Here is a 25717-nt window from a genome sequence, read left to right as displayed (position 1 = left end):
GCAAAAAAGCTCATAATGAAGAAATACATTCCACCACAGGTGGCAGGAAATTGCAGCTTCTGATAACAAGTGTTACAGGGCTCAAGCAAAGAAAGAAAATTAATATAAGCACAAAGGAGAAGTAGCGATAGGACCAAAAATACCTCCTCAAAGCACTCTCCAAAAATCTTTCACAAGAATCAAGGAAAAGCAGTAATAAGCTCGCATTTCTGTAAGACCTTGCATGGAAACATACTCTTAAATATTTTTAAGCTTAAGTAGCTGACTGCAGACCGTGTGTAGCTTGCATACATAAAAAGCAAAGCATCACTTCACTCAGTACTGAAGCACTGACATCTGCAGAGGAAGATTACTGAGAAATCTCAAACCAGGCCTAAGAATAAGTCACTTGGCCCACTGGAACACACAGTGCCAAGAACGCAATTGAGAACCCCAGAGGTATAAAGCCTGTATCTCAGGGTGCTGCAGAGGCATGAGGAGCCTGACACAGGGAAGCGTGGCCCTGCTGCCCACCCAGTCCTTCTGCTTTCTGCCACCTCAGGCAAAGAGATGTGGGAAGTGCAGTGGATTACACAACCCTGCAAAAATTGTCCAGGACCAAAAAGGCATTCGAGAATGATAGTAATATTACTGGCTTTGATGAACTCTCCAGGGGAAAAATTGATAGGATTTCAATAGAAGATGATTAGATCAGACTGAAAGCAAATTGAGAATTTTTCTACTTTGCACAACTGAATGAAGTGAATGGAACTCTATGAGCCGTGTATAATAGCAGGGAAAGCACACACTTAAAAACTGAAGCAGATTAACAAGATACGCCAGCAAATATACATTCTAATAATAACAAGAAATAAGTGAACTGTGGTTTTGTTTAAAAAGAGCTAAGCCTGACCTCAACCAGGAGCTAAACTTACAGGGCAGGCTGACAAAGAGCACCAAAGTCACTGAGGAGAAACTCCCGTGCCTTAATAAAACCGGCTGGAGGTGCGAGGGGGCTGGATTCCTGCCCCTGCGGGATGCATTCACCCAGCAGTTTCTTCCTGAAAAAGGGAAATTTAACACAGGAATCAGTGAGAAAGCGGACGAATCGGCAAAGTAGGCTCAGGCAGGGTCATGAAAGGAAACATTCGCTCTTCTGTAAGATCAAAAGAATTAAAAAATGCAAAAAGGATTTTTACCTTCAGAAAGGCATTTATCCTGCCTTTAAGGAGTAAGTGTAGTATGTTATACGTGTCAAGCAAGATTTGGCACATAGCATTTGAAACAGTGAACAAAGACAAACGTTAACACATCTCCTTTGTGACATCTCGTTTCTACGTATTAGCATTTGAATTGTACTCCGCGCTCTGTGGTGTCACATTAAGGAAATACGTTTGAATGCTTTGTATAGAAGGGAAAAGAGTAGAAAGCATTAACCTGGGCTCTGAGAACTCTAGAAAGAGACAGAAGTCAGTGGAAATCTAGTAATATACTTAGAAAATCAGTAGGATGAAAAAGGCTGCTAAGAAAAAAAAACCCAGAGCAACAAATAGCAGATGTGAATTGCACCTTTTTGTATATCGACGGTGCCTGTTAACTGACTGCAAGCAATTTCTCGGTATTAGCAACCACTGCTTCCAGGTCAGCACAGAACGCGTCCATCTGCAGCTCTTCTCTGTGCTCACCCAGAGAAGGGAGATGTGTGGGTATGTGACCCCAGCCGCTGCAAGGCTTACTGAGCAGAAGCCCTGTGACAGAACTAGAAACTCTCTTCTGATATCCTCTCACCGAATCACGTTGCAATTACCCCTACAAACCTCTCAAAAGAACAGATTTGAAATAAAGTGTTGATGGTATGATTATAAAATGTAATTGTCTTAAAATAATAGGAAAAACATATTTAAAGGAGATCAGGTTTCCAGAGTTTGGGAGAGAGTTCAAATACATGCACACATACTGGCATTTTTAACCTAGCTGTACAACAAAGTAAGATAACTGTGGAGGTGCTTGCAGACAGAGAAATGCTCTACTTTTGCACATGCTGAACCAATGACACCACACTGGCATCTAAAAAATGAAAGAAAATAGACTATATTCCTATATTAAAAACACAGGATGTGCTTCCAGGAAAAGTAACACAGAAACAGATGGACAGGACTATCTGACATCAAACCTAAGAAACTAATTTTGTTGGCACATATATGATCACTAGGGGTGAGCTGACGTACAATTTGTGTCCATCACAGCCATGCTGAATACAATAAAATAAGACTAGAAATAACATGTTTTGATGTTAGAGTTATTTTCCTCCAATGCAGATAGAATAAGTTACAAAAGCAAAAGATCATGATAATTTCTTGAACAGCCAAGAGTATCATTCATTTCCCCAATGTCCATGCAGGCATGGCTGCAGCTGGTGCTGAAGATGAAGCCATTTCTCCACCTTCTTCATTCTCAATTATAACTGGCAGTCAATTTCTAATAAGTATAGGAACAACACAGCAGCCTAAAGCACCTCCCTTAACAAACAATAAAACCATATATGATTACATATTGGGAATATGTTTTCAGAGAGGACAACAGCTGCAGTCACCTTTGTGACTTTCATGAAAAAGAAATAATCCTTAGGAACTTGTGGCCTCACCAGATGAAATCTCCCACACAAATTAGCAGTGCCTCCCAGTCAATGTGATTGGAAGCTTCTACTGACACTTAGCACACACACAACAGGTGCCACGTACACATTCATCAGTGGAAACAAAGCTTTACAGAAATGCAATCTCAGTTCCAACTATGAGGAAGGTTAACAATAGTGAAATCCAGGTATTGTTAGATTATAAACCCACTGGCTCTCTAAAAGTGTTATTTAAGAGGCTTAAGGCAAAGCATTTGTTAGGAATATTTTTGGTCTTTTATTACTCTGAACTACAGAAGCACAATGCTTTGCGTGATTGCGCATGGCTGCTTGCCTTCCACGACATAACTGAAAACTATTGTATATAGTAATATATAAATTGTTTGTAATACATACAACATAATATTTGTTATTTATTGTTATTGCATAAAATATTGTAAGGAATAACAAAATAGAAGGCTTTTTTTTTTTTTCCTAAAGAAAAAATGGGTAAGACCTAATTTAAATATCTGACCAGCTAAGAAGGCTCCCCAGCTGGTAAATCTGTCTTACCTTTTTAGTCTGTTACAAACATTTAACTACCTGACACTCAAGGGCTGCAGATCTTTGTTTTACAAGAGTTTTTGAAAACAGTATAACTTCAATCTCCAGGATTTTGAAAGACCAGCACAATATTTGTTCTGCGCAGCTTACAGCACCCACTAAAACCTTCACTGAAGCAATAGTGACAAACTGCTGGAATCCAACAGAAATGATGTCAGTAAAATGCAATGCTTAAAACACCACCCTGACTGAATTACGTTACAACTGCCATTGCATTATGACTGTGTTTTCACTCTGATTGTCAGTTAAAGAGCCCATCAGTGAACATTTACATGTATGTGAGAACTACATATACAAACTACCATCCTAGCAGCAATTCAACTGGAAATTTGAGATGAATGAGTGAACTCTAAATAATTTGTATCCATATAAACATTACAGTTTTGAATAAAGTTGTTCAAGTGACAGTTTGCATCACACTGCAATTCTTGTAAGTTTTGTCACAGAAGTTACTTTCAGCTTTTTTAGTCTACAGAATAAAAGCAAATAAATAATCCACCTGAAGCTAGCTTTTATGCAGCACTTTGCAGCACTTACACAGATCTTAAGCTCTATGCTATGGAAAACTTCCACAGCCACTTATAGAAAACTTCAAAAGCCCCTTTTTTTCCATGCTGTTTTTATTCATTTCTTTGTGTTTTCCTATATCAAGCTTTAAATGCGCTTCTGCACATCCCTTAATGGAGGAAGCGTTCTAAAGACAGAAGATGATCCTCAGAACTGCAGCAGGACAGTGAGACAAGGTATTCTAAGTTTCCTACGTTTATGTATCAGAAAAAGAGCAAATGTTATCCTCTTTTTTTTCTCCTTGCAACATGCTTATCAATTTCACTGCCACACTGGAAATATATTTACTGTAGTCATAAAGCAAATTTGTTCAGACATCTTGTAATCATCAACACTGAAAGGCATCTTACATTTTTCTGTATAAAACTCTTATTTAAGAGTAAATGCTTATTATTTTTTCTTTAATCATTCTACTATTTCATAAGCCAAGAGTTCATTAAGTAGATAGCAAGTGCTATTTCCCCTTTTCTATAATAATTTGAGTATTTTCCCTTATTTTCTCTTCTTCTTTACAAAACCTAGAAGTATTAAGCAGTACTGCAGATTGTATGCTTACAATACTACTTAAAAGACATTTCAACCATTTATTCAATGGTTCAACAGAAAGTCCAGAATAAATACCTGCCTTCTCCTTTCACTTAGAAAATCATGGAACTTTTGTCCATTGAGAGCAAGCTGGGCAACTTCATTTTATTAACATGTTTATAAAGCTCATCCAACCCACACCACCCGACTTTCATTTATGTCTTCTGCTGTTTGAATTACTGACTATGAGGCCGACACTTCACGTGTGTAATTTTCTTTTGCATTTAAGAAGATGCATTTTTGTAAAGAATGAAATTTTCAGTGTGGAAAAATACCATCTAAATTAAGAGAGGAACCATTACTTAATACAAAGTCTTGGGGTGCTGGGAGAGAAACGGGGAGGAAACACAAGCTCTACTGGAGCTACCTTTGTGTAGGTGTCAATAAGTGGCACTGCAATCTCTGCATTTGCTTTACATTCCCAGCCATGTGTTTCATTTCAGCAGCAGCCATTACATAATCCATCTTCAATGCAGTCAAGTGCTGCAATACATTTGTCACAGTCCCTAATCCCACACTTTACACAACTCAGTGTAAAGAGAAAGTAGATTGATCTTGTAAAATAAGGGAAGCTCTCCTTAGATGATCTGAAATCCTAATGTAGCATTGTTACATGGAAGGAATCTCTGATCGGTACTACTGTAAAGCAAACAGAGCACTTCTACTTTCTTGGCTGGTGACATTAAACTCAAAATCACAATCCTATTTATCTATATGAGTTGAACTCTTCAGGAATTTTCTTTTTCAATTCTCTAGGCTTTCTATTACGTTATAAGTCATTTTTCAATGTTTGGAGAAAGAAAAACTACATACCGCACTGTCGTCTTCTAAAAATGCAAGAGCGTGTCACAAACTAGGTTCCCAGTCACAAAACCAGCTGGCTCTTCTTGAGTTGATCAATCAGCCTGGATTTCAAAACAGAAAAAAAGAGAAGAGGTAATTAGACTTGACAAACCTCAGAGAATTAAGCAAATTATTAGAACAAACAAGTGGACTGATCTAAAGGATATCCCATAGGACAAATTGAACTAAAGCAAATATCCGGCTTCATAAATAGTTGCAGACATAACCCAGTAAAATAATATGATAAAAAAAGTTCAGTCTACATGAAGAGCACACATAACAACAAGCCTCAGCCCCAAATATCTCTCAGTCTCACCCAACTATCAGTGCTGTTGCCTTAGTCTCATATACACAAATAAGCAGTACTTTTAATGCACACAATCCTTTGAAGACTTTCAACTGGTTGTATTTTCATCATTTTCAAAAATAGATAGCATACTTAAAAAAGCCACATCTGAACCTGCAGCACTTCAAGCTGCACAGCTGCTCCAGAACAGCAACCCTTTGAGATTAATAGTCAGCATTCACAGGGTGAATGCAGAACATTATCAAGGAGGGTGAAGATAAAGGGCTGAAAGTGGGAAGGGAAGCTGAAAGCCAAGAAACAGATGAGAAGAAGAAGGCGAACAGCAAGAAAAACAGACAGCACTCATCACATTAGCTTCAGTGTCTGCTGTGCTGCCCTGTACGTGAGAGGGGCAGGAAGAGAAAATGCAGAATAAAATTTTTTGTGTGTGGTGTGAGATGATACAGGGGAGCAGCTGCAGAGGATGACAGGCTGGCTGCAGGCTGCCAGAGCAGTGGGAACCCCATGCACATCTGACAGGGGCTGTCTGCGTATGTGTGAGATGTGAGAGCAGAAGAGGTGGGCAGCTGGCAGCAGACGGGAGGGAGAGTCTACTCCTTTTCCGTGTAGGACACAAGAACCACAAGAACCTGGAAGTGCATAGCTCAGAGACCTTTAAGTCTGTATGTTGAAATCATTCTGAATGAACGACGTTCTGACGTGCAAACAAACACACCACACACTCAAGAAGGCATATTAAGATAACAGACAGCATTTTGCAAGGAAGAGATCCTGCTGGACACAAGCGTTCTGTACGCAAACATTTCAAAAGCACACCATAAAGACAGGTTTAAAAACATTCCATTCGCAAACACCAGGTTGTTAACGCCCTTTGAACTCTTCATAGAACATCTTTTATTATCCACAAAGATCTCCTCACACAACACCAGTAACACCACACCTGTTTCTCCTTGGATTAGCAGCACAGAATGAGCCACCCCAGGGCTCTGCTCCTGTGTTTAAAGATCATTCATTCACAGTCATTCATAGTCTTCACCTTAATCCTACATGAAAGTATAAACCATCGAAATATATTCAACTTTCATACTGCTTCAATTTGCATGACTTATTTCAGGAAAAACAACTGTTCTTATGAGTTCTAGGTAAGTTTTGTCTAATTTAGTTTTATCTATGAATATCAGGACACAGACACTATTATTTTTAAAACTATATCTAATTTTAATTTGAAGATTAAGGTTTGCAGTGTGCCAGGGTGAGGTGTTCCAGAACCACACAGAGTTTCTAGATTTTCTCTTCCTTGTGTCTGTAAAAATGAGAGTAGGATGGAAAACAGATATATGTAACGTAAAGACATTCAGAGACCTTGTATGGCACCTGTCACCTAACATGGAGACAGTAATGAGGGAAGAAATCCCAAACTTCAACCAATTTGGAATCTCGCTGCACTCTTGAGATAAATATCTGTGCATGTTTTACTAATTTTTTAAACTCCAAATAACTCCTTTGGTTTTGTGCACAATGAATTTTTCCAGTAAGTGCTTTGTCCTTTTTCTCAGCAAATTTTCAGAAACCACTTTGCCATTACAGTAACAAAGACGGAAAGAGCTGAAATGAAAAAACACATTGAATGCGCATGCTAAAATCCAAGAACTTCATTACAACCCAGATGTAAAAGTCTTTGCCTACCAAAGCATACAACTATTAGGACAGGTTCCTAGCCAAGCCCTTACTGCCGGAGTATACCAGCAGGTGGCAAGATTGCAAAATAAAGATCTAGAAAACAACCAAACCATTCTGGTAATGCACTCTTAGTGCTGTTCCAAGGACCCCTGGCTGGGGAACAAATGTTTTGTGAGGACTTGGCTAAGTGCTTAAAGCCTCCTTGCACGGCTCCATAAGACAAAGTGTTTTAACACTGCTTCTTCACACTTTGTGTAGCCAATTCACTTACAATTGCGTTAGTTAAATTCAACACAGAATTCCTATTAGATGAAATAGGGAATTGTGACCAACAGCTGTACTTCTGTAAGGAGCTTCATCTTCTGACCATTTTCCTCTTGCTTTTACTGTCCCTGAGATTGATTTTACCTCTCTGAAAGGGCCTAAAATCTTTTGTGACTGCACAGATCTCTACAGTTACATGAAAATATAACTCAACAAAGATAGATAATGAGATTGTTTTGCAACGGGAAAAAAAAAATGACATGAAATACATCTCTAATCAGCGGAATTGTTCTTCCTATATTTTAATTCCTCATGTTATACCCTAATTACCTATAAACCAAGAGATAAAATAGCTACTTTTAAGATCTACCATCACAAGAGTATGTGTTGTACACAGATGAGCTTAGTTTAATCATCTTAATTTTACATACAGTACATTTTACTTTGTCATTTTAATCTAAACTTTAGGAAAACGTAAGATCTGAGAAACTGCTCAGAGATTAGCTTTCTAATGCCCCAGACCACAAAGGGCATAAGATGAGCACACAACCCAGCATTATATATTTTCTACACAAACATTTATACACACATAAACAAATAAAAGGAAATCATTTTGGTAGTGCTTGATCTGCCTTGCAACTGAACAGATAACCAAGTTGCACAACCAAACAAGATGATGAACTCCTCCAGCTGACCCTAAGATACACAAGAAAATGATTCCAGAACTATTTTACGCATCTTTTTTTTCCCTTCCATTTGTAGTGTGGCATCTGCTTAACAATATACAGCTACACTTCACAACTGTTTAAAATATTGTCATTATCCCTTGAGCTATAAGAAATTACGTAGGTGTAAAATAATCAGTATGTCAAGTACATTGAATGTCAAGCATAAATAAGAACCAAAATTGGAATCTCTCAAAGATGCTAGCACTCCCACAGTTGGGGAAAAAGTGTTAACTTCCATAACTACCACCATGTGGGACTTGTGTTATTTTACAAAACAGAATTATTTGCCCTAATGACATGTAATAACTTGAACATTGATCTGACATTAGAAAATATGAGTAAACATTATTTCAGTCAACAGGAAAACTTCCTGCACCAGAACGGAATTTTATCTGGAACTCTTCAATTCAGACAATTCAGGATGTTGTTACCAAAAAAACACTGGAGGGGAAAAAGGAGGGATGAGTAATACATGAGCCTGTATTACATGGGAGGGCACCAAAAATATAAATGGTAAAATAAACTGCCAAGTTATAAAATGTTTCTTCACTCATCAGAAAGAAATAACCCACCAAACTTGTTCAACCCACTTTTAATTCTGGAATCCAATCACATGAAGAACTAAAAAAAATAAAAAAAAATAAAAAAAATCAAGCACTGTTTCCCCAGTTACGTACATTAACAAATCATTTTCAAATGGAGCTAAATAAAATCTAAGATGGCTGGAAACTTTCAAGAAGGGATTTTGTTTGAACTAAGTTCATGCCCTACACTAGCAAAGCACAGTCACAACCACAATTTAGGCTTCTGAATCAGAATTCAAGCTCTTCAGAATGTATCCAACCACACTGCACATTATCCTGTGATTACATGGCAACACCTATTACTAGCTGCTCAACGAAAAATCAAGCCAGCAGTCTCACAAATAACAAAGTGCTGCTCTAACATTCACATTTCCTTCCACATTACCTATTCAATTTGCTGTACGAAGCACAAGACCAAAGTAGCCTTGCAAAATATTCAATGCCTAAGAATGGCTCTGCATAGAAGGTTTCAATTGAGAAACTCCCTGAACACTGTATGGCATAGGATGAGCCATGATCTGAGGTACTTAGATACTCATGTTGAAGAGATTCATACTTTTGGACAGAAGCAGAATGGAAACTTCTCTAAACTCTGCTTATCCCAACTCTACTCCTCTTCTTTCAGCCACGGGGGCTCTCTTCTGGGAAAAGCAATAACAGAGTCAATTGATTGACAAATGGATCGAGAGATATTGGACTCACCAATATTGGATATCACCAAATCATTCAGTCTGAGCCACATGAAGATGTCAGTTAGCAGTAATAATGAAATGGACTCTGATGTGATTTGCAGTCATCAAGAATCAAGGTTAAAATACCTTCCCGTAACTGTGTCCTAGCTGCACACACAGTAACATCTGCAATGGAATTGAAATAAGTTCTCTGTTGTAAAAAAAAACATGTAACATTCCATGTCTCTATTCTAAATTATAAGAGAAAACTCAAGCTCATGAACCTATGCCATTCTACAACCAGTTTATACAATTAGAGCAGCAAGTATTTACTACCATGGATTAAGAAGTAAAGGCTCTGATGACTGCTAGTTCTTACTAACATGTCATTTCTTTTCTTTCAGGAGCACTGTGACTGCCATGCCAACTTAGATCTATGCTTTAATACAAAATGAAAGTACAAGGTATAAGGGTATTTATAATAGCTGTTAATCCTAAAGCATTTTATTTGTTCTTGGACTACTGAAATTGCACATAAATATAGCAAAAAAAATTATATGTGTGTGTGAGTGTAAAATTAGCCACTGCTATACAGCTGAGCACCTACTCTTAAGGTCTTCAGAAAAAAAAAAAAACATTTTACCTTCCAAGAGAGTACTGTGAACCAATGCCAGGCTCAGATAATTTAGGTATGCGTTCATATAAAAAAAAAAAAAACAACCCACAAAATCCTCTTCCAATGTTCAAAAACTCTCTCCAATGCAACCACTCTATGAAAAGCAATCTTACTGAGAGTACATATACCTGATTTATTTCAGGAAACCAGCCAAAAATAACAAGAGTGCCACCTATCCTTCCTTATGATTATTAAAACTTGCCATGCAGTGACCTTGCTGTAAAAATCCAGCAACAGAAAACCTGACAATTGAGAATGTATATATCTCTGCATCTGGGTAGAAACGTGTTTAAAAAGCAAAAAGGAAAGGAATGTGTTGTGTGTAAAAGCAGGATGAAAAACAAATGGAAGAGGACGATTTGTAAAATGAATAAATAAATCTGTTTAGCTATCAAGAACATAAAATCCACAAGATGAAAACTAAAGAAACTAATTTTAAGGCTTCCAGCTGCAATTTGGACTTTACTAAAGTTCTATTTGAATGTACGTAGGTTTGGACATAACGCAGAATCAGCAAGCTTAATCTAAAACAAGCTGCTGTACACAAACAGCAACTACCAGATGAGACTGGGGCAGTGGAGCAGGGTGGACAGGGGCTTGTTTTCATTTGTATGAGATTATAGGAGTTATCTGAGTAATTCAGGCTGGTAACCCTGACCCTGAGAAGAAAATGAGTACAAGTCTTTAAAAGCATGAAATAAACAAATAGATAAACACCTTATACTAAGGAGGAAAGTGAGTTTCCTTTTTCTGCAAAGACAAGTCATGCTTCACATTCTGCTAGGGTAAAAGAACACAAATGAGGGACTTTTAATTGGATCTGTGCATTTGAAACTATTAATTTCCAATAAATACCTGTAGGATTTTGAAAATGTCTTTCTCAGAAAGAGCTGTAAGAAATGTAAGGCACTTGGAGAAATAAAGAAAGGCTTTGCTTTCAGGAGAATATGGTCAGCAGATGGAAAGCAGAGTAAGTACAAGTGAGGCTGTCCTTCTGCAGCAGATCCTGGGCAGAGCTCCCCAGGCAGCCACACTGTGCCCCAGGGCTCACATGTTTATAGGGAAAGGGAGCAGGCAGCCACAAGGCAAAGCCAAGGGCTAACAAAAAGCCCATGCTCAAATGAGGAGGGTTAACCATGAAGAAGTACAAAAAAACTTAAGCATTCTGCATGCAAAGAATTATCCCCTCCTCCCAAAATAGACAAAAACCAAGCAATGCTGTGCTAAAGGCATCCTTACACAGCAGTCACCACTGCCTGTGTGCTGTTTGAAGTGTCTCCCAAGAAGCAATACTTCTGTCAAGTGAGCAGCCAATGACAGCCCAACGCTCACACAGCATCCATGGCAAAGGTGTGCCACCAGGCATCAGGGAGCACTGCTCACTGAACACATCTTCAACAGAAAGGATAAATAAAATGCAACGACAAGATTAGAGTTAATGGAGATTCCTTCAAACCTGTCAGAATCTGTCACAACATTACCACCATTCCCCAGAGTACAACCTTGTAAAGCAATTCTTTTACTTTATTTAAAAAGATAGGAGGTGGTCCAAATCACTCTGCAACCTCTCCAAACAGAAATATTAGTAGATATCAAGCTTTACAGAAGATGATCTGCAGGAATGGTGCCATGGACAGATCCACAAAGAAAACAGAGAATGATCATTGATCCACTGGGGGAGTTTTGCTCTGGTGCTCTGTATCACATCAGCAAAGTGCTAAAGTATAATTACAGCTCTGTACAATCAGAGCATGCATAGTATTTTAGTCTCATTCAACTCTATTTGGAATCACATCCAAGATATTCTAAACTGTGCTCCAGTTACTGTATTAAAATCTGCTGTATATTCTTCTGAGAAGTTTCAGAAGGATGCTATTAATAAGTATTGAAATAAATACAAAAAGAGCAGAAAAGCAGAAGTGTGGCAAATATTTCCCATTAACATGTGCATATGGTTTCAATCAAAACAAATTCGCTTGCAAAAAATATATGTTTATGTAATATTAACTTGTTATATTACCAAACTGACTGTAAGTTTGCAGTAGGGCCACTTTGATTCAGGCACTGTAAAATTTTAAGCTGGAAGGAATGGAACTTAAATCCATATGGAAATAACGGCTGTAAAATTCAGAAGGGGAAAAAAAAAAATGTTTATTCATAGGGGGAAAAAAAAGTGTAGAATGTCAAGCCCAAAGCAAAAGCAGGGAGCCTGGGATCCAGCCTTCCCCTCATGCAAGGATTTTTAAGACTTATTAATGATTTCCACTACTGTTCAAAGTTACTAAACCTGCTGTGCTGAGTTTCCATTTTTGGCCCTCACTTAATGTCTTATGCACATTTAGAAGGGTACACCTTGGCCTTTTTCCTTGTCCGCTATGCACAAATAAAAGCACCTGCATGACTGAAGCTTAGCACAGGTTTAAAAAAAAAAACAAAAAAAGAAAAAAACTCACATACACAAAGAAAGAAACTTCAAACCTATTAGCTGTAAGAATCAGAACTTGAGCAGTTTAGCAGGTGTGCCAATTGTTACTCACTTGGTAATGCTGGTGCCTGGGTGGGCCTGCTATTACAGCCTTGTCCTCAGGAGTATCTGCATTATGGCTGCAAAGTAGGTTATGTCCAGTTTGCACAGGTCTTAGCATGACAAAATTGCATGAAGAATTTAAGTGGCTTAAGGATCCCTATGAGGCAGCAGGGGCCAGATGTCCAAAAGAGACCATTTAGTCAGCTATGTTACTGTAAATACTACCAAAGTACTGTTGGAGTGGCTGGCTGCAACAGTATTTTTAAGCAACTTTTTAAATCCAACTTCATGACTGTATGAAATAAACAACACGAGTAGAGAAATCTGTTGTAAACGGGTTTTTTTTTCTCCTGGCATTTACTTGCTTTGGAACTTCAATTAGCCTTCATGCTTGGTGCGACTGAAGCGGAACTGATACGTGACAGTGCTATGAATACTGCAGTGCAGGAACGTTAGCAGCAGATACATTAAGGCAGTCCAAGCTACGGAAGGTTAACATCAGATCCCCAAGAACAGAGCAAGGCTGTCTAATTGCACTTCCCATCCCCAAGCAGCAGCCGGCAGTAGGTCTCTAAGCACTCCATCAGTGCAAGGCAGGGGCGACCTGCCGCAGGGCACAGGGCAGAGATGCCGCATGAGGGTAGGCACGGCTCACAGCCGCTCCTGCTGAATCCTCAGCTTGCCCCATGGGGCACGGAGGGTGCAGCCATTGGGGGAAGCTCACCAGACCTCAAAGGCAATTCCTCTCACTGACATGTAACATTCAGCCACACCTGTGAGACCACGGAGGGACTCATACTGAGCTGCCAGCATTCCTCTGTATCAACTCTGCTGTGGGGTTTTGCAGGAACCAAGGAAAGAAAGAGTGGGAAACTTAGACAAATTTCAATAGACGAATGCATTCTGCAGCTGCAATCAGAAGAGGCGCAATGCACACCTACACTCCTCAGGTTGGAGTGACAGGACTATTTTGTCAAGCAAGGATCCTGCATTTTTAAAGAACGGTACAAGATGAAACATGAGGAGGAATAACAAATGCATGAAGCTCCATAGCAAATGTTCAGAGGTGGAAGAAAAGCAAGTCCATTCAGCACAAGTAAACATATTTGCAAGGATATTTTCAGAGATCAAAATAATAATATGAAATTAACATCACTACTTCGTGTGGTGGGAATCAGGTGAGGCAAGTGAATCAGGAGCTCCACACACATAATCGGTTCCAAAATCCCCACAACCCATCCCTCTATGTGGTGCTGCGCTGGGAAAGGGCAGCAGTATTTTACAGCACCATCATTCCCACAGCTAACCAACATAGTAGTCCGTTGCTAATTGCAGTCCTGATAATGACTATATATATCTACATATGTATGTATGTATACATACACATAACTCTTTACAGTATGAGGGTGTAACATTAAAAGTCCACTGCTGGCTTTTGATTTGAAAATAACAAATGCAGATCTCATCTTTATCCACCCCAAAAGAATAGCACCAGAGCAGCTGAAGAAGCATGCTAGACTCTCCCTCGAACCATAAGAACAAATGGGCACTGAGTTCAAAGCTGCAAGTCTTCCTCCACCTGAACTCAAGATAATTACATGTGAAACTCACATCCTTGAGCTTCTAGAAAGGAACTGGGGGTGTAAATCGCCCCACACTGTAAGGGCAGAGCAAGTCTGAGACCGCCTCACGAAACTGAATGCGTACAAGTCTATGGAGCAGGATGACATGCAACCCAAGGCTCTGAAGGAGTTGGCTGATATGGTTGCTGAGCTTCCCTCCATCGTATTTGAAAAATGGTGGCTGTTGGATGAAGTCCCCAGGGACTGGAGAAAAGGAAACAGCACTCCAATTTACCACACTAATTTACAAGAAAGGGAGGAAAGGAGGACCTGGGAACTACAGACTAGTGAGCCTCACCTCTGTGCCTGGGAAGATTATGGAATAGATACACTTAGAAGACATGTTAAGGTACATGAGGGATGAGCAAGTGACCTGAGACAGCCAGCATGGCTTCAGCAGAGGAAGGTTATGCCTGACCAATATGGTGGCCTTCTGTGATGGAGTGACAATATTGGTAGACAAAGGGAAGGTGACCAATATCATCTACTTGGACTTGTGCAAGGCCTTTGGCATGGTCTCCCACCACATCTTTTTCTCTAAATTGGAGAGATACAGATTTGGGGGGCAGACTATTCAGCGGATAAGGAATGGTTGGAAGGCTGTGGACTGAGGGGTTGTGGAGTACTGCATCCAGGTCTGGGGCCCCCAGTACAAGAAAGATGTGGAGCTGTTGGAAAGGGTCCAGTGGAGGGCCACAAAGATGATCAGAGGTCAAGAGCACCTCCCCTACAAAGACAGGCTGAGGGAGCTGGGCTTGTTCAGCCTGGAGAAGAAAAGGCTATGAGGAGACCTCATTGCAGCCTTTCAGTATTTAAAGGGAGATTATAAAAAGGAGGACAATCAACTTTTTCCAAGGGTAGACAGTGATAAGGCAAAGGGGAATGGTTTTAAGCTCAAGTGGGGAAGGTTTAGCTTGAGTGTCAGTGTTCTTCGCAGAGAGAGTGCTGAGGTGCTGGAACAGAGAGGCTGTGGATGCTCCATCCCTGGAGGTGTTCAAGGCCAGACTGGATGGGGCCCTGGGCAACCTGCTCTAGTACCAGATCTGGAGTTCGGTGGCTGTGCCTGTGGCAGGGGGGTTGGAACTTGATAATCTTTAGAGTCTCCTCTTACCCAAGCCATTCTGCAGTTCTATGAGAGTCTGCACTGCCTTGCTGTGTTGTAAGGATGGTGCGAAGCATCACTCCAGCACTGCAGCAACCCAAACAGCACGTATGCAAAGAGTCGCCCCAACTCTCAGCTCCTTCCCATGGTCTGGCAATGGTCACTACAGTCATTTGTTCTCATCCATGTGTAAAACCGTATGTCTTGGATTCCACACCAGAAGTCATCTTAGAATAAACATGATATCCAGGTATTTTTAAAAGTTTTCTGCAAAGCTTTATTCAGTCCAAGACAGCTTTCTTAGGCTCCTGCTTCTACGCAGCCATTCCCATCTGCTCAGCAAGAGGCACCTCTTCAACTTTCTTCCTCAGACTACTCAAAGACACCAGCACAACAAACCCCTTTCAGCAAACTGCTGCAGATTGCTGAAGGACAGCCTTACATAAAGCTCATCAGTTTGACCTGGCTATTTAATCACCAATAATAACTTGTGCATCTCATGCGAAACTCCATCCTATTCTCCACTCAGAACTATTGATCTTCTAAACAGCACTCCTAAGCCAAAACGAATCACTCAAAAATACCCAGTTCATTTATTTCCAATTACTTTAACCTGGCTCAGAAGAAGATAGGCAAATTGTATTGCTTCTAACACAAAGATTTTGTTCCAGATTTCTAGTATATAAAAGAGTCTTTATTCGTCTCCATACAAGTAATCATACTTGTATATACTCTTCCTTTGAAATTAGAACCTAAAAACAAAGACACCAAAAAGGCAGCTTGCTTATCCTCTAAGATTTCTTTATCTGTGTAACTCCTGAAGGGTTTGCTGTAACAGAAGCAAAGAAACCTAATACTATAGCAAATTAAAAAGCAACCCTCTTGACCTTGCTATAGGAAGGAAAAAAAAAAAAAAAAAAAATCCAGCCCTGCCAATGAGAAAAAATTTCTTTGGTAACTACTCAAAGCTATCCCACTATCCCCCATCTCCCATACTCCCCACCTGGTGCAGTCAGGCACTGTGCACCTCCTGGCCCTTGCTATTTTTACAAAGGCAACGTGAAGGGCTGCCAGGTTTGCAAGCACACCCCTATGCCTGAAAAAGCACAACCCAGCTCCACCCAGCTGCTGGTGCTCCATGCCCTTACACTGCGCTGCACGCAGTAGTAGCAGCATTTGAGGAGCAGACATGAGGACCTCCAAAACTATCAGTTCAAATTTTCCTTCTAAAGCTGACATGTGTAATATTCACTTGCTACAGCAATGCCAGTCACAAGCAGTTTGCCATTTTTTCCTTTACTTCCAACTTCCTGGGAAACAGCAGCACTTCCACTAGCTTTTTGGACATCACTTACTATGCTGATCATTACAGCAGAGCTGCAGTACAAGGGGAAAATGCCAGGCAGCCTGGGATAGCACACTATGCCTACCTGCTTTGGTTAACGTTCATGTTGCTGTGAAACTGCAGGTGTCTATCAAGTCTCTCACAAGTAAATCCCAAAAAAGTTCAAGGTCTTGATCTTAATAGCTTCAGCAACTCCTTTTCTTTGCAGAGTGAGTTTAATCTGCAGCACCACACTGACATTTCCATGAGAAGGATGTAGATTTGGGAGAAAAATATAGGAAGGACATCGATTAAGTTTGCTGAAGGGACACAGACACAAAGCAACTACTTGAAAAGATGCAATCTCCAGGAAGGTCCCATCCTCTTCAAGAGTATCTCAGCACCAAAAGTGGAAGTGGAAATGAAGTTCTGTTCACTGGCAATCTCCTCCCACCATCTACTGCTGCCCCTAACTCCTCACTGATAGCAATGTTTAGACCCCGAAAAGACTGATCTCATGTAAGAGTGAAAGCCAGAAACATAAATAACTCTTTGTAAGTGACAGACAGATATGCACTGCAGTCTAAACATAAATAAAAGACAGCTATAGATGCAGCCCAAGGCATCATGTCTATTATGTGAATACCAACAAAGTGCAGATAAGTCTGGAAGAAATGACAAACGTAAGAGGAAGGCTAGGCAAAAACATGCAACTCCCTGGTTTTTCAACAAAATGATTATTTCTAGACTACACACAACGTATCACTGCTTTCATAGCTAAAGATGAAAACAGGCCTATTACAAACAGTTTGTTCCTCATTCAGTTAGAGCAATTAGGGAATCTAGTGCTGGATGGCACTGCTGCAACACAAGCAACCAAGGACTCATTTTGTTGGTATGGAAGAGCTTACAGACGTCACTGCTTATATTCTGATTAGCAAAATGCATTGCTAATAGCCCTGTATTGTCAGTTCTGACCATTTAGAACCATGCGTCATCCTCTGTCCTAATCCTAATATTCACTAAAATAATATCTTAAAACATCCCAATTATTAATCAGAAGAATATCTTAAAATCATTAAACTAATGTAATGCAAAGATTAGATTTTAATTTCCTCCTAATTTTTAATCATCAAGGTCTCAGAGCATGACTTCAAACAGCAATATACACGTACTTCTTTAAAAACAAAATAAAACTGCTTACTGTTCATTACACGTCTTGAATTACAAAAAGAAAAATGAGGAAGAGAGAAGAGGAGGAAGAAAGAGGAGGAGGGAAAAAAAAAGGGAAAAAACTTCAATGGCTTATCAGAAAGTTTGCTGATTTCCCAAACACCTGAAAATGCAAATGGATATTGGAAGTGATATGGAAAACCTGATCTTAACTGAAAATAATAGCAAAGTGTTTTCTTTGCATTTTTCTAAAGAAAATTTAGACAACTCTGCACTTGTATTGAATCTAAATATAACTGCAATACATCATGCAAGATAACTCTCATAAGAGAGATGACATATCAGTAGCAACCAGTCCCTGATGTGGATTAGAATAATGGGAAAGACAGAGGATGAAGAAAATCGAGCTCTCTTCTGCATAATATTTTTCATGCACACTGTACATCAACACAATCAAACAACACAGTCACCTTGTTGAATAATGAATAACAAAATGAAAAGAAAATTAAGGAACAGTAAGCAAGGGAGAAAAGATTCAAGCTGACATTTCCAATGAGAGGAAGTCACCAAGAGCTTCACAGTGACTGCTCCAGATGGCAGGAGCTATTTTGGCCAGACTACCTGGCTCGGACGGGAGCTTCAGTTAGGTAAACAGAAGGGGGCAGGAAGAAGGAAAGGAACAAAGGAAAATAACAGTAACTGAAAATGGAATTTTTATCCTGCAGCCCTCTGAAGTCAAAACCTTGTCAATAACAAAGGTACAAAATAAAACAGTGACTCCCAACGAAAAGGAAACCAATTAACACTGAAAATTATGGACATAAAAATTCCTTTTGGCCAACTTATAAATTAATTATCTCTCCCATGCCTGGCTTTCCATAAACATAATTAAATTGACAACATTTCTGAGCAAATCTTACATGTGCTTTGGGCAACATAAAGCATCTTACCACCTAATTGTTTGTGTTCTTCATGTGTACTTTCCTCTGCCAACCTCCCTTACAGTAGTGGGAAGAAAAGTTCTTTATATTTACTTATCTATTTATTGTTTATTTGCCTCAGGGTGCAATGCATATTCTAGCTGTCAAAAGTGATTTCCCTTCTCACTGAGCAAATATTCTTAACACTGATTTTCTTCTTTATTTACTAGTATTAGACAATGATTATACAGTTACAGATAATGGAAACGTAGGCAGGTCGGAGTGCATCAGATTTATCTCTAGGCAGGAACCCTAGTTTTATGAAATATAAAAATACCCTTTATGTAAGCACAACTCAGGCTTGCTGTGAGTTGGCTTTGGGACACAGGTGACAAAATTACAACTAAAGAAAAGTATAATAATAGACAATAAGAAGTTTACATGGCCACAAACCTGTACGGTATTGAAGATAACAGCCTGAGGACTGTTTTAAATAGTATTGCAGAATATTAGTTAAGAACCTGAAATTGGATTATTTCTTATGTCCTGATGCTTCCTGAAACAATTTGTATTCTATTGCAGAGGATTTAATGTGAGAAATAGAATGCAAAGTAAGAAAACGAAAAACAAGCCCAGAAATGATCTCAAGTACATTTTGTATAAGCAGCTGTTACCCGAAAGGCACATGAGGGCAAAATGCAGCTATGGAAGGAAACACATGGCTAAGGAAACCATCAGAAGCAGGTATGCTGCTCCAGAGACTGAGTCAGTTTCAGCATGCCTACTTCTCCCAACATTCTAATTTAGGTGCTGCAATTGCACAGACTCCAGGGGTCTCCAGAACAGCCCACTCCTTTGACCTTGCCTTCTGCAGCCCAGACACAGAACGGCACAGACACTCAATGCAGAAAGGGTAAAAGCCCTGAGTAGCTCCTGTCAGAGCAGCTGATGTAGCACTAAAAGTAGTAGATGGATGGTGGCATAAAAATTTCTGTATATTGCAGATAGTAGGAAGCCAGAACTAAGAGACAGCATAATAGCTTTTAATTATCTAACGGGTAACAAGACAAGGACTGCTCTAGAAGAAGCAGTGCTGGATCTAACAGCACACCTTTACATGCCCCCAAGTGAAGCAGAGGCACTTTTTCACTGAGGAATTTACAGACTGCTGGCTTTCAGCTGAACTTAGGCTCCCGATTGCTGGATACCTAAAGGAATTTATGCCCAGATAAGCACCGATTAAAACTTCAAAAAATTCTTAGCTTTCTTATTCTAACCACTAGGTATCAGCAAAGGGATTTCACATTCTCAGCTGAACTACATTGCTCTGCTTTTCACATTGCAAGGCCTGACTGCACAAAAACCTGAACCTTGATACATTCTACAGATGTTAAGTATACATTAATGTTCATCAAGAGAGCCACTTATAAAACAGCCAAAGCTTCTAGGAAAATACAACAATATTTAGCAGTTGTTAAACTGAATGGAGTTAAAATTCAAGCAAGCTCTGATCCCAAAAGGAACTAAGTCCCCTACCAAAGCTGAACAGAAAGTTCAGAAAGGTGTCTCAGGCAGTGCCTTAGCAGCACAAAGCAAATGGAAAACAAAGAATCCGGATGGTGTAATAAAGAAAAGATGGAACAATGCAGAAAAACATCAGCTTGTCAAGGAGTAGGCAGAGTGTGGAGTTTGAATACAATAGTTAACTCCAAAGAACTCATCATACCATGCAGTTTGGAAAATGTATGGGATGTTGGAACATGTCAACAGGTAGAAAATTGAAGCTTTGATTAAGATGTAAAGGAAATGCAGGTAAATATGTTTATGTCATTAGTGACATAGTGGAACGCAACAGGAAACAGAAAAACATCAACTACATAGGAAGGAATTGAGGAACGGACAATATAAAGCTATTGGCAATATATATCAGGAATGAACACAGAAAGTATGGCTCTGTTTCTTTAAGAAAAGAAAAATAAGGAATCCATGAATAGAAGCCTCAGCTCTGTTTTTTCCATTAATCCTTGTAATGACAATTTTAAATACAAAAAGAAATCACATCAGTTTTGTTTAAAGTTATTAAACATCTCTTAAACAAAGAACATTAAGGTTTCACAGTTTAGCCTTTTATGACAATTGGCAAGTATTTTCTTCTATTGCTATTGAAAAGCATAACTGGACACTACAAAATTAAGAAAAGTTGCAGCCTGATAGCTAAAAATAACTCTAACTTAATTAAATCAGAATCTGTATGCAGAACAAGGTTTTGCAACTAAAGACCAGCCCACACTCTACAGAATATCCATAGAAAAGCAAAGAAATCTGGAATAGAAGAAATACAGGTTATAAAAAAAAAAAGCTTAATTTTCAAGGCAAGAATAATCACAAGTTAAACTCCACATATTGTCAAGAAATTTATAAAACTGTTAGGAAAGCTATAGACCTTTCATTGTTCTAGCTCCTCAGGGTACCAATTACTCCATTCTACTGCAACAGATTAATAAATAAATTCAAACAAATTAAGTAAAAATAAGTTGAAAATTCAGCCAGAGAAAAATGCCAGTAATGACAAGCAATTGAGAAGAAACTTTTCTTAAGACACTATGAATTTGAAACATAGAGTGGTTGTACAAGCAGAAGCAGGAAGAAATCAAGCATTTCTACTAGCTGAGATAATTAATCCTTGCTTGCATCACTGCCGTCTGATAAAATGCAAGCTTAAAACATAGCCTCCTTTACAAATCAGTGACTTTTCATAAGGTCTTATTCCCAAGCAGGTTTTTGGTATCGAACAGGAAACATTTTCTCTTAAAGATGTATTCTTCTCCTTCAGCCTCATCATCCATTTTCACTGCTGGCAGGAACTCCATGTTTTTGTGCCTGCCAAATAAACTAAAACTGTCCAATGGAGTCAAGAATTACTGAAGTGCAAGGAAAGAGAGGATGAATGTGAAGTCACACAAATTTCATTTGAATGCCTCTGAGGGGAACAGCTGCCAAACCTTTGCAGCTCCTCCTTACTCATTTCATCTTCTCCCTCTGCCTACCCTAGTTATAAGCACAGACTAAGCTAGGAAAGCAATCTAGGTTTCAGGAATGAATCACTTCTCAACATTTCTCTTTGTGGGATTCTGTTCCCTTTGGAAACTCAGCAAGAAATCATACATATGCAACAGAAATCTTAATGAACTGGATTTGTTATAAGCCCAGAAAACTCAATTAGAACAATCTCTTCTTTTTATCTACACATGGTTTTTTTTGAACAAGATAAAAATAAGCCATTTTTGGTTTATTACCAATGAGGACAAAGAAGGCAAACGGTCTCAATGAACTTGTCAAGCCTTCACAGCACCTCAGTGTGAGGGAAGCTACCCTACTTTCCAAAGCAGCTTTCTTCACACTCACCATTTTCTGGTAACAGATGGGAGGCTGAAGATAGAAAGGATACTTTATGCCTAGCACCAAGGGGAGAGATTGATAAAAAGAAGTCTCAACAGTGAGATTCCATAAATCTTTGCAGGAATCTTTAAAAAAAAAAATTATAACTAGAAACTGCCCTTCTCCTCAGAAAGTTGGAAAATTTAAATAAAGAAATAACATAAAAGGCAAGAAATAACATAAAAGGCAAAGGAATCAAGGCTTTTCCTGGTACTGGTATGGTCTAAGTGCCTGAGCTGAGCAATCCGTGCCTCTTGCATCCTGTGCTCTTCTGCTGTACCTACTTCTGCTCACTCGTTTTCCTAATTGCCCATCAGTTCTGATAGAGAAGTAGCAGGATGAAGCAAGGTTATTCATTATGGATCCAAAAGAGCTCTGTTATGAAAAAGGCTGCTGTCATTTTAAAATTAAAAGATATGTTTCCGTGTAAAAGCAAAAACATTTAGACTAATCCTTAATCCTAAATTCCTATCCTGATTAGTTTCTTTACCAGGTGGTCAGGATTTCAGTAGCTCAGAGGCACTGATGGCAAAATAGTATATAGTTATGGAGCAGCAAATGTAGCACTGTGATGCATACTAGGTATGCTCTCTGATGTGCAAACCGTTTATATTTTGCTGCTGAAAGCCACAGTTTTTATGAAGTTGCGATGATACGATAAAAATATCACCAGTCTTAAATTACAGAATGATCTTTTCCACAAATCAAATAATGTGAGCTGTTGGCACATAAGAGTATTCATCAACGGTTACTAAAAAGGAGTTCATAGGCCAAGCTGAATTCATCATCTTTAAACTGTGATTCTTTGCCATATCCAAGGAAAAAATGTAACAAGCATAAAATAAGAATCAAACAAATCTAGCTTATCTTTGCTTTTCACTTACGTTGAAGAAATACTAAAACAGTTTGAAATTATTATTATTATCTAGATGACAAAGCATCGTGATTTTTACATTCACATCTCTGTGCACACATATGTGCCTTTCATTATGTACACATAACATTTCTAGAAATACTGTCACTAAAACATTGAAAACATTCACAGCATCTCATCTACCCTCCATCTGAAATTCAGAATGAAATGGAAACAAATTTGGGATAAATTATTTGGTTTTATTGACAGTAAAGTAAGTAGGAGGGAGCTGCTTTGCTCTCTGGTGCTACTGTTCATACACTTGTTCATACTGCTTGTCCCACAGAAATTGTTATCACCTCAGATAGGATGGAATGATGCTTGTGTAATACTGATTTTAGATTGATCCCTTCTGTTGATCCTACAGCAGATATCTGCTACCTACAAAAGAGATCATTCTCCTTTTTTTTTTTTTTTTGTTCATTTGCTTAGTAAAAACTACCTTGAGATCCTTGCTATCAGTAGACATATCCTTGGCATAGTCATATAACTTTCCAATTATAACTTATCCAGAAAGATAGCCCTGAAAAGAAATATCATGGGCATGCTGTAATATAAATATCAAATGCTGCTTCTTCATCAAGAATCTGACATTACTGATGTTTGAGACCTGCTAGTTACTGATGTTCAGATCTCTAACTTGTGCAAATGAGAAAAAGCTTATTTGAGTTTTATAAAGACAAAACAGGATGGAATCATTTATTTCCCTTCAGTGCATATCCCAAGAAACAGCTGAGATAGTTAAAAAAAAGAATTATATTTCTATACTGTAAAGTTAAAAAGCCTCCATTTGTCCTCTCCCTAAATGAAAAGAGGTCATCACCAACAGAGTAGGATGGGAATCAGGGTGAGAACATTCCTAAGGAGGTTTGAGTAGGCACACAATTGCAAAACTGATTTTTAAGCAGAAGTGTGAAGGTAATCAAGTTCTTCAGTTAAAAATTCTCAGGATTCCCGTTCATAGAATCTATATATTAAAATCCAGAATTAGTCAGATATAAAGCTTTACTGAAAGGCATGTTATGTTTTTTCTCAACAAGCACAAGGAGCTCAACAGAAAAATTGAGACAAGTATCTTTACCCCCATATACTCAAGAGTTGTGTTAAAAAAATATACATACTGTATATACAGTAATGAAGTGCATCTCCTTTCTTTCAGGAAGCTAACTTTAACCTCAGCAGACCTGAGAAATTACACAGATCTGGATGAACAAGAACATGAGATGTCAGCGACTGTAGGAGTAAAGTTGGTTCATCTCTTGCTCCACAACGTGAGCATACAAGAAACCATCTTGCTACAGCAAGATCTCTGTCACGGGCATCTAACACCAAGTCAAAAAGCTCTGTCTTGGAATCCCTGCATTGAACCATCAATTGAGACAAGCAATGAAAAATAAAAATAGATGATTATCTGTGAACATGGAGACATATCCGGTCCCTAGTAAGAACAGATAAAACTAACAAAGACAAGTATATAATGCAGCTTTGTGATCACATATTCTGATCACAGAATGGCTTGGGTTGAAAGGGACCTTAACAATCAACTAATTAACAACCGTTGCCATGAGTAAGGTTGCCACCCACCATATGAGGCTGCCCAGGGCCCCTGTCCAGCCCAGACTTGAATGCCTCCAGAGATGGGGTATCCACAACCTTTCTGGGAAGCCTGTGCCAGTGCCTCACCACTTTGAGTAAAGAACTTCCTCCTTACATCTAATCTAAAGCTCTCCACTTGTAGCTTAAAACCACTCCTCCTCATCCTACCACTATGGGACTGTAAAAAGTCTATCTCCTCCAGTTTATAAGCTACTTCCTGGAGACTTCTCCAAGATAAATACCCCCAGATCCCTCAGTTTGTCTTTGTAGGAGAGGTGCTCCAGCTTTCTGAGCATATTTGTAGCCTCCTCTGGACCTGCTCCATCACCTCCTCATCTCTTGTGCTGGAGGCCCCAGACCTAGATGCAGTAATGCAGATGAGGCTTCACCAGGGCAGAATAGAAGTACACAGTCACCTTCCCTCAACCTGCTCCCACCCCTCTGCTGATACAGCCCAGAAGATCATTGGCCTTCTGGGCTGTAAGCACATACTGGCTCATGCAGAGCTTTCTGTCTGCCAGGACATCCAAGTCCTTCTCTCATCCTGTACATGTATCTGGGATTGTCTTGATGCAAGTACAACACCTTGCACTTGGCCTTGTTAAACCTCATTAGGCTCATGTGTGCCCCTTTTCAAGTCTGTCCAGGTCCCTTTGGATAACATCTCTTCCTTCTGTTGTATCAGCTGAACCACTCAGCTTAGAGTCATCAGCAAACTTCCTGATCCCACTCTCCATGTCACTGATAAAGATGTTGAAGAGCAGTGATCCCATGTGAGACCCGTGGGCAATATCACACATCACCTGCCTCCACCCAGACACAAATTTGCTGACCACAACCCTCTGGCTGCAACCACCCAGCCAATTTTTTACCAGTTGAATACTCCAGCCTTCAAGTCCATCTTCAATTTAGAAATAAGAACATGGTATGGGATGCTGTTAAAGGCCTTGTATGGGTCCAGGAAGACAACATCAGCTGCC

The 25717-nt window shown here is 39.3% G+C and overlaps 1 protein-coding gene across 3 annotated transcripts in view; it reads right to left on the bottom strand.

Annotated features, from left to right (window-relative positions):
* ATP2B2 (ATPase plasma membrane Ca2+ transporting 2) overlaps positions 1-25717 on the bottom strand; it is a 350045-nt gene that overhangs the window by 242757 nt on the left and 81571 nt on the right. For all 3 annotated transcript variants that reach the window (XM_052678357.1, XM_052678358.1, XM_052678359.1), the window contains exon 3: positions 5183-5274. The gene's annotated coding sequence lies outside the window, so the exon portion shown is untranslated. The remainder of the gene's footprint in view (positions 1-5182; positions 5275-25717) is intronic.

The sequence above is a fragment of the Tympanuchus pallidicinctus genome, unplaced genomic scaffold (assembly GCF_026119805.1).
Source record: "Tympanuchus pallidicinctus isolate F22 unplaced genomic scaffold, pur_lepc_1.0 scaffold17, whole genome shotgun sequence".
In the NCBI taxonomy this organism is placed as follows: domain Eukaryota; kingdom Metazoa; phylum Chordata; class Aves; order Galliformes; family Phasianidae; genus Tympanuchus; species Tympanuchus pallidicinctus.
Note: the sequence above shows the minus strand (reverse complement) of the source record. Positions and strands in the feature narration are given on the sequence as shown.